The following is a 7,303-nucleotide window of genomic DNA, read 5'->3' on the forward strand; positions in this document are numbered from 1 at the left end:
TCACAACTGGATTTTTTTTTTATAAATACAGAGAAGCTGATTCTAACATTTATATGGAAAAGGAAAGGAACTAGATTCGCCAAAACAATTTTGAGAAAGAAGAACAAAGTTGGAGGGCTGAAACTTCCTGGTTTTAAGACTTACTATAAAACTATAGTAATCAAGATATGTGAACAGAGACATAGGTCAATGAACAGAATAACAGTTCAGAAAAAAATGTACACAATTATGGTCAATGGACAGTTGACCAAGATGGAAATGCAATTCAACAAAGAAAATACAATCTTTGCAACAAATGGCGATACCACAATTGGATATCCCTAAGCAAAATAATGTACGTTGACATAAACTTCATGGCCCATACCAATATTCAACATTGATGATAAATGCACGTCTATAAAACTTTCTAAAGAAAACATAGAAAAAATTCTTCATGACTTTAGGCAAAGTGTTCTAAATTTAACACAAAAAAAAGTATGATCCATAAAAAGAAAAAAAAGGATAAACTGGATTTCATCAACATTAAAAACTTTTGCTCGGTGAAAGATACTGTTAAGAGAATGATAGGTCAAGCTCTATACTTGGATAAATATTTACAAGTCACATGGACTTATATCCAGAATATATAAAGAATTCTCAAAGCTCAACATTAAGAAAATAAACTACTCAACTAAAAATTGGCCTGGGTGGCTCAGTCAGTTAAGCATCCGACTTCGGCTCAGGTCATGATCTCACAGTTGGTGAGTTTGAGCCCTGTGTTCAGGCTCTGCGCCGACAGCTCAGAGCCTGGAGCCTGCTTCACATTCTGTGTCTTCCTCCCTCTCTGCCCCTCCTCTGCATGTGCTCTGTTTCTCTCTCTCTCTCAAAAATAAATAAAAAACATTAAAAAGTTTTTTTAAAAAATGGGCAAAGGACTTGAACTATACTTCAGCAGAGATGATACATAGATGGCATGTGAGGACAGGAAGGACGCTCAACACCACTAACCATTCGGGAAATGGAAATGAAAACCATGAGGAGATACCGCCACCCCTATTAGAATAAATAAAATAAAAAATATTGACACACGTACGTGTTAATAACGATGTGATGTTGAGTGCAACTCACAAATCACTGCTGAGATGTCTCACATAGATGCTGATATAAATCCCAGGTTTCCATACAGACATATTTGACAATCTTTTGCATGTTATGTTTCAAAGGAATGGGTTCACTTGGCGAACTATTCTATTTGAAAGATTAATAAAAGCTATAATTGAAAAAAAAAATGGCAATGCCAAGTGCCAAGAAGGATGCAGAGGTACCAGAATGGTCACGTATTGCTGGTGGGAATGAAGTTAATTGCCCCCAAACTGGAAACAACCCAAATGTCCTTCAACAGGTCAATGGATAAACAAATTGTGATCCAATGGACTACCACTCAGCAATAAAAAGGGATACATGCAACAACATGGTTGAATAGCAAAGGTTTCATGCTGAGTGAAAGAGAGTCTCAAAAGGATGCATACTGTATGATTTCAATTAATGACATTCTAGAAAAGAAAAAAAACTAAGATGATGGAGAAAAGATTGATGCTTGCCAGGGGAAAGAAAGAGGGTAGGAGGAGGATGTGACTATAGAGGGGGCAGCATCTGGAATTTTGATGGTGATGGGCTTTTCTGTAACCTGTATGTGGTGGAGTTTAACATGAATCTATTATATGTGTGTTAAAATGCACAGAACTGTATATCAAAAAAAGTCCATTTTATTGAATGTTAATTTAACAAATAGAACATGACTTAATAGCATAATTTTAGATTTAAATACAGAAATAATACTTGTAAAAAGCATGATAAATTGGAAAACCTAATAGCAGACAGAACTGAAACAGTATCACATGCGTGTAAAAAACTTTTTAGGAAGAGAGTGATTAAGTAACTTGACAGAAGTCACAATTTAATAAGAGACCATGGGATCTGAAAGCAGGCCAGCTGACTTGAACTGCAGAAGAGGTGTTACAGCACTACCTAGGAAGTATCTACGCTTAGTGGTTAAGAGCATTGGGTGAGGACTCCAAATGCCTGCTTTTGAATCCTGGCTCCACCCTGCTTTCCAGCTTGAGATGTTACCTCATCTGTAAAATGAGATCAATAGCAGGACCTACTTGATAGTTTTGTCATGTGTACATAAAATGCTTAGTATATCACCTGGTACACAGTAAGTACAGAAGACAGGACAGTTATTAACCACTTGGCTACTAAGTTTCTCCGCTGGTAACAAAAATAATACCTGCACTGTTAGGAGTTTAAAACAGTACTGTACAAACCTGTTCTTTAGCTAATACATTAGTATTTCCACAAAGAACAAAGTCCTTAGGGTTCATACTGGGTTATAGATATAGATGAAAAAACTTGAGTTTAGTTCTGTTTGGTAAAAAACAAAAAACAGAAAACACAGTCCTCCTTCTACTGTTAACCCATCCTCCACTTCTTTCTCATTTTTGTTGCATAATAATCACTTCCTGAGTGGACATCCATGCATATCTTAAATTTCTACTCAGATCTTTATGGAGTACCAATGAAAGTTATATGAATCTAAATGTGTCTTGAAACACAAAGAACCATACATCAAAAAAGTCCATTATTTATTGGATATAAGTTGAAATCCTAGAGAAACCAGAACACAAACTTCTACTTAGCATTTCTGATATAAAGAAATACTACTAACAAAAAGAAGAATAAATTGTGAAACATAAAAAGCAGGCAGAAGTGAAACAATATCACATGACTGTAAAAAAATTTCTTGGAAGAGAGTGATTAAGGAACTTGACAAAAGGTCACACATTGACTAGAGATAACAGTGGAATCCAAAGGCAGGTCAATATATATACACTTGGCCTCAAAGACAAGAAACAGTAGTCAAGATAAGGAGAGGAGCAGAGAAAAAGTAACCTCTCTGAGCACAGCAACTCTGGCTAGCTCACTGCATGCACGAACTTGTGAAGCAGGAACAGAAATTATAAGCACCCTGGCTATTATTATACATATAGATCACCTTGATTACTTTAAGTGATGTTGCTTAATATAATGGGCAGCAGTTTTTTAAAACAGGCAAAGCTCTTTTCCAAGAATTGACGTCAGCATGGCCTTGTAATTGTTCCTCTCAATGGCTCAACTGCCACTACAGTCACAGATGTTCCCTGCCTGGCGGGGACTGTTGCTTTCCACACTGTAGCATAGACACACAGAAGCCACTCTCTCCTCGGGGTCCGCAGGAGTTTGGGAGGGACCTTTGCTTCTGGCTTTTTAGCTGTCCACATCATTTCCAGTCAGAGGTGTAGGATAGCTGGGGCATGTCCCTTTTCTCATTCGCGTATATGAAATTCAGTGTTAGAAAGGAAGACCCGAATCCACCTCAAATCAGCATGGCAGCTGCCCCTATTCATAATCAGAGGGCTGCCTAAATAGTTTGATTTTTAGGTAAGAGTCAGAAAATCCTTTTCTCCTACTCCAATTCGTATTCCCATCAGCCCAGACGTGCTGCTAAAAATATCAAGATGATTAAATCTGGATTAATATTTTTAGCCAGATTCAATCTATTGAGCTTTTAGCAAAGAGCAGGACCAAAGGGTAAGGGACCCAGGGAAGACAACTTTTGATGGGAACTTTAAGGCAGAGATAGAAAAAAGGGATTAGCAAAGAATACACAGGGGATGTTTAAGTATGCAGGCGGGAGATGGGGGAAAGATGAGCGCAAATAAGAACAGAAGTTAATAAAAACAACTTCGTCCACTCCATCAGAAGAAATTCACCTAGTCCTTCTAAGACTCATAGATAAGAAATGATTCAATAATTGATTATCCTCTGTGTCCTGTCTTGTTATCATATTTTCAGTAATCTTTGTTTGATAAGCAGGAAATCTAAAGATGTTGGGTTTTAGTGATAAAACGGGATGTATCATCACTTTGAAGTTGGTTGTCTTAATTTTGCCTTTATTCACCACAAGCGAGACTTGGAAAGCTGCAAAACTTTGTGTTTTTCTTCCCCTGGCTGTGTTCCCATGTCCATAAATGATACTTCCGGAAAGACGAAATTCAAGCCGTGTCCCGGATGTGATCAAGACTGGAATATTATCTAGTATCTGAATAAAACTCTCATTTTCTAAGAGGATACTTACTAAAATAGCTCTTGAAACTCCAGAAAGTCTGACTGGTTTCCCCACTGTGTTTGAAGACGTTTTGCTCTGAGGTCAGCACACGCTCCACCTTTGTGACAATTGGCCAAGCCCTAGGGCTGGGGTCGGGTGGAGGATGGCCATACGTGTGCAATAGAGATGACAGCTTCATTTCCCACAAAAATCTTTTTGTATCAACTGTGAGAACCTTTCTGAGTTTAAATAAATACTTAAAAGTCTGAGACGACTGGATTTCTCTCTGTGCTGTCTAGAGTAACATCAAACTTCAGCAAAGGAGGGGCAGAATTCCTTCTCCAGTTAACAGAGGCTCTGCTATGGATACAGACAATTAACCATGGTATAAAGCTCCTGGTTGTCCCTCAAGTTCTGTTCATTGTGTGGTTGACAGTGTGGGCTCTGGAGTCAGAGAACTGGGTTTAAATCTGCGAGTCTGGACAAGTTATTAGCTTAAGCTCAGTTCTCCCATCTGTAAAATGGAGGTCATAAGGCTATGTAAAGAGCTTCAATCAGTTCCCAGAACATAATAAGGGCTAACTAAATGGCAGGTATTATTATCATCGTTATTGTTGCTCTTGATGTTTTTTCATCATTGACATAATTATTATTCCTTAAGTGGATAGCTCTATTTAATGTGCTCCACAGAGTTGGGGCCACTCCACCGACCAGGCTGGCAGAGAACTAAAATAGCACTCTAGTGCATCTAGGGCCAAGACAGTGGCAATTGGGTTTTCAGCTCAGTGTACCGATTAGTTGATGGTAACTTCCTGGAGGACTGTGTGGACAAGAATTCTAAGGCTGCTGATGAGATTAGCAGAGTGCCATGATGCACTATCGATCTCTGCCACCAGTGTGGGCGGGAAAAGGGCAATAGTTGGCTTATTTGCCAACCCCGGCCTAGGTACCATAGGCCGTGGCACAGCTTCTTTCTGCCCCTCTGAAACAGTGCAGAAAAGTACATTCTCCTTCCAGGTTATGGCAATTCGAACGCCCTGGATGTTGAAAAGGGTTTCTTATTAGTAGCGAGCTATAACCCAGTTCAAGACCAAACACTGAAAAATTGTGTGTGAGTGTCTGTGTATGTTTTAATTTTGTTTAGAATTTCATAGCTTCCTTCTGGGAAAACGATTTGGCTATTAGACATCATCATCTGAGTAACATGGTGGTCTCCTCTTTCCCAATAATGATGATAATGGCTTATATTTTCAGAGCACTTAATTTGTAAAATGCTCTTACATCCATTAAGACACTTTATATTCAAGTATTTGGCATGCAGCAAGCACAAAAGGAAGTGAAGGCAAACTGGTGTGGGTATTTCTTAAGTCTCATTTCAAGTTCATTGATGATTCCAGCACATATGTTTTGTTTCCAAAGTGCTGGCGTTTCACTTCCAGGGTAATGGTATCTGCGTCTTGCTGTGAGCCTCCCTCTGGTTCTTGACTCCTTAATTTATTTTCCTTTCATTTATGATTCTTCCCCATGTAATACATGTTTGTCTGTTGTTAAAATATTGCCCTCATATTGTGTGGCATGCCCAAGTATTTCCTCAATGAGTCACTTATGGATCACAGGGCCAATTCTGTTCTCAAGACAAAATACCAAAGCTAAGATTAGTTCCAGTTTTGTATTAATGATTGCAGATTCTTAAGGCTTAGAAACTCCCAATTGTTGCACAGATACTGAAATGGCCAAATGGTGGCCGATGTCAAAGGCAGGCTCTCATTCTTTTTTTTGTACCAAAGGGCTGTTATCCTGTCCTTCTAGATAGTTTCTACTTCAGAAGCATAGTCCATTCTCTCCCACTCATCCAGTCTCAAGAGATTTGGAACTATTTTGCAATAAAAGATGTGTAAGGTTGACCCTCTCTGCCCACACTGCTCTCTGCTCAAATGGGTTGAGTCAGTATTTCCTCTCTCCCTAATTCAGCAATGGGCCAGCTGGGTTTGTCTGATAGACTAAGACCCAATTAAATGAAATTCAGACTTCACCTAACCAGGAAAAAGACAGTTAAGCAATGATTTAAGTAATGAAATCAAAGAAGACTAGGGAAACAGATTAGATCCTAAAACCTCTTTCCTCCATAGCAGTATTTTGGGAAGTTTCCATAGTAGAGTAGTTTGTCTTATGAAGCTTCAAATTATCAAATAGGGAACAATGTTTTGTCCTCCATTGTATTATATGACAATCTAGATGGATTAAAATTCATTAGATGAGGAAATAAAAATATTATTTATTGTTTATATGATTTCAAAGGCCAACAAAAAAACTATTAAAGGCCATAAAGCCCTATATGTTTCTCTCTCTTTTTTCCCCTTGTTATTTAGGTTTGTTTTTTGTTTGCTTTTTGAATATAGTTTATATACAATGTTACATTAGTTTTCGGGTGTACAACATAGTGATTCAAGTTTTTACATTATGCTATGCTCACCTTGGGTATGGCTACCCATCTGTCACCATTCATCACTATTATAATACCATTGACTATATTCTCTATCCTGGGCTTTTTAGTCACATGACTTATTCATTTCCATAACTGGAAGTGTGTATCTCCCAGTCCCCTTCACCCATCTTGCTCATCCCTTCACCCCCCTGCCCCCTGGCAACCATCAGTTTGTTCTCTGTATTTATAGATCTGATTCTGCTTTTTGTGTGTTTATTATTTGTTTTGTTTTTTAGATTCCTCATATAAGTGAACTCATATGGTATTTGTCTTTCTCTGACTTATTTCTTTTTTTTATTTAAAAAAATTTTTTTAATGTTTATTTATTTTTGAGACAGAGACATGAATGGGGGAGGGTCAGAGAGAAAGGGAGACACAGAACCTGAAGCAGGCTTCAGGCTCTGAGCTGTCAGCACAGAGCCCGATGCGGGGCTCGAACCCACGGACCCTGAGATCATGACCTGAGCCGAAGTTGGACGCTGAACCGACTGAGCCACCCAGGCGCCCCATCTCTGACTTATTTCACTTAGTGTAATACTGTCTAGATACATCCATGTTGTCACAAATGGCAAAATCCTATATCTCTTGTATGTTTTCACTGAATGAGCGTTTGGTATTATGTCCTTGATATACATTAAAAAGTGCTACAGGAAACAACCACATGAAATTTAATTTTGCATTTAATGTGGAGA

This window comes from Felis catus, chromosome D2 (genome assembly GCF_018350175.1).
Source record: "Felis catus isolate Fca126 chromosome D2, F.catus_Fca126_mat1.0, whole genome shotgun sequence".
Classification (NCBI taxonomy): Eukaryota; Metazoa; Chordata; class Mammalia; order Carnivora; family Felidae; genus Felis; species Felis catus.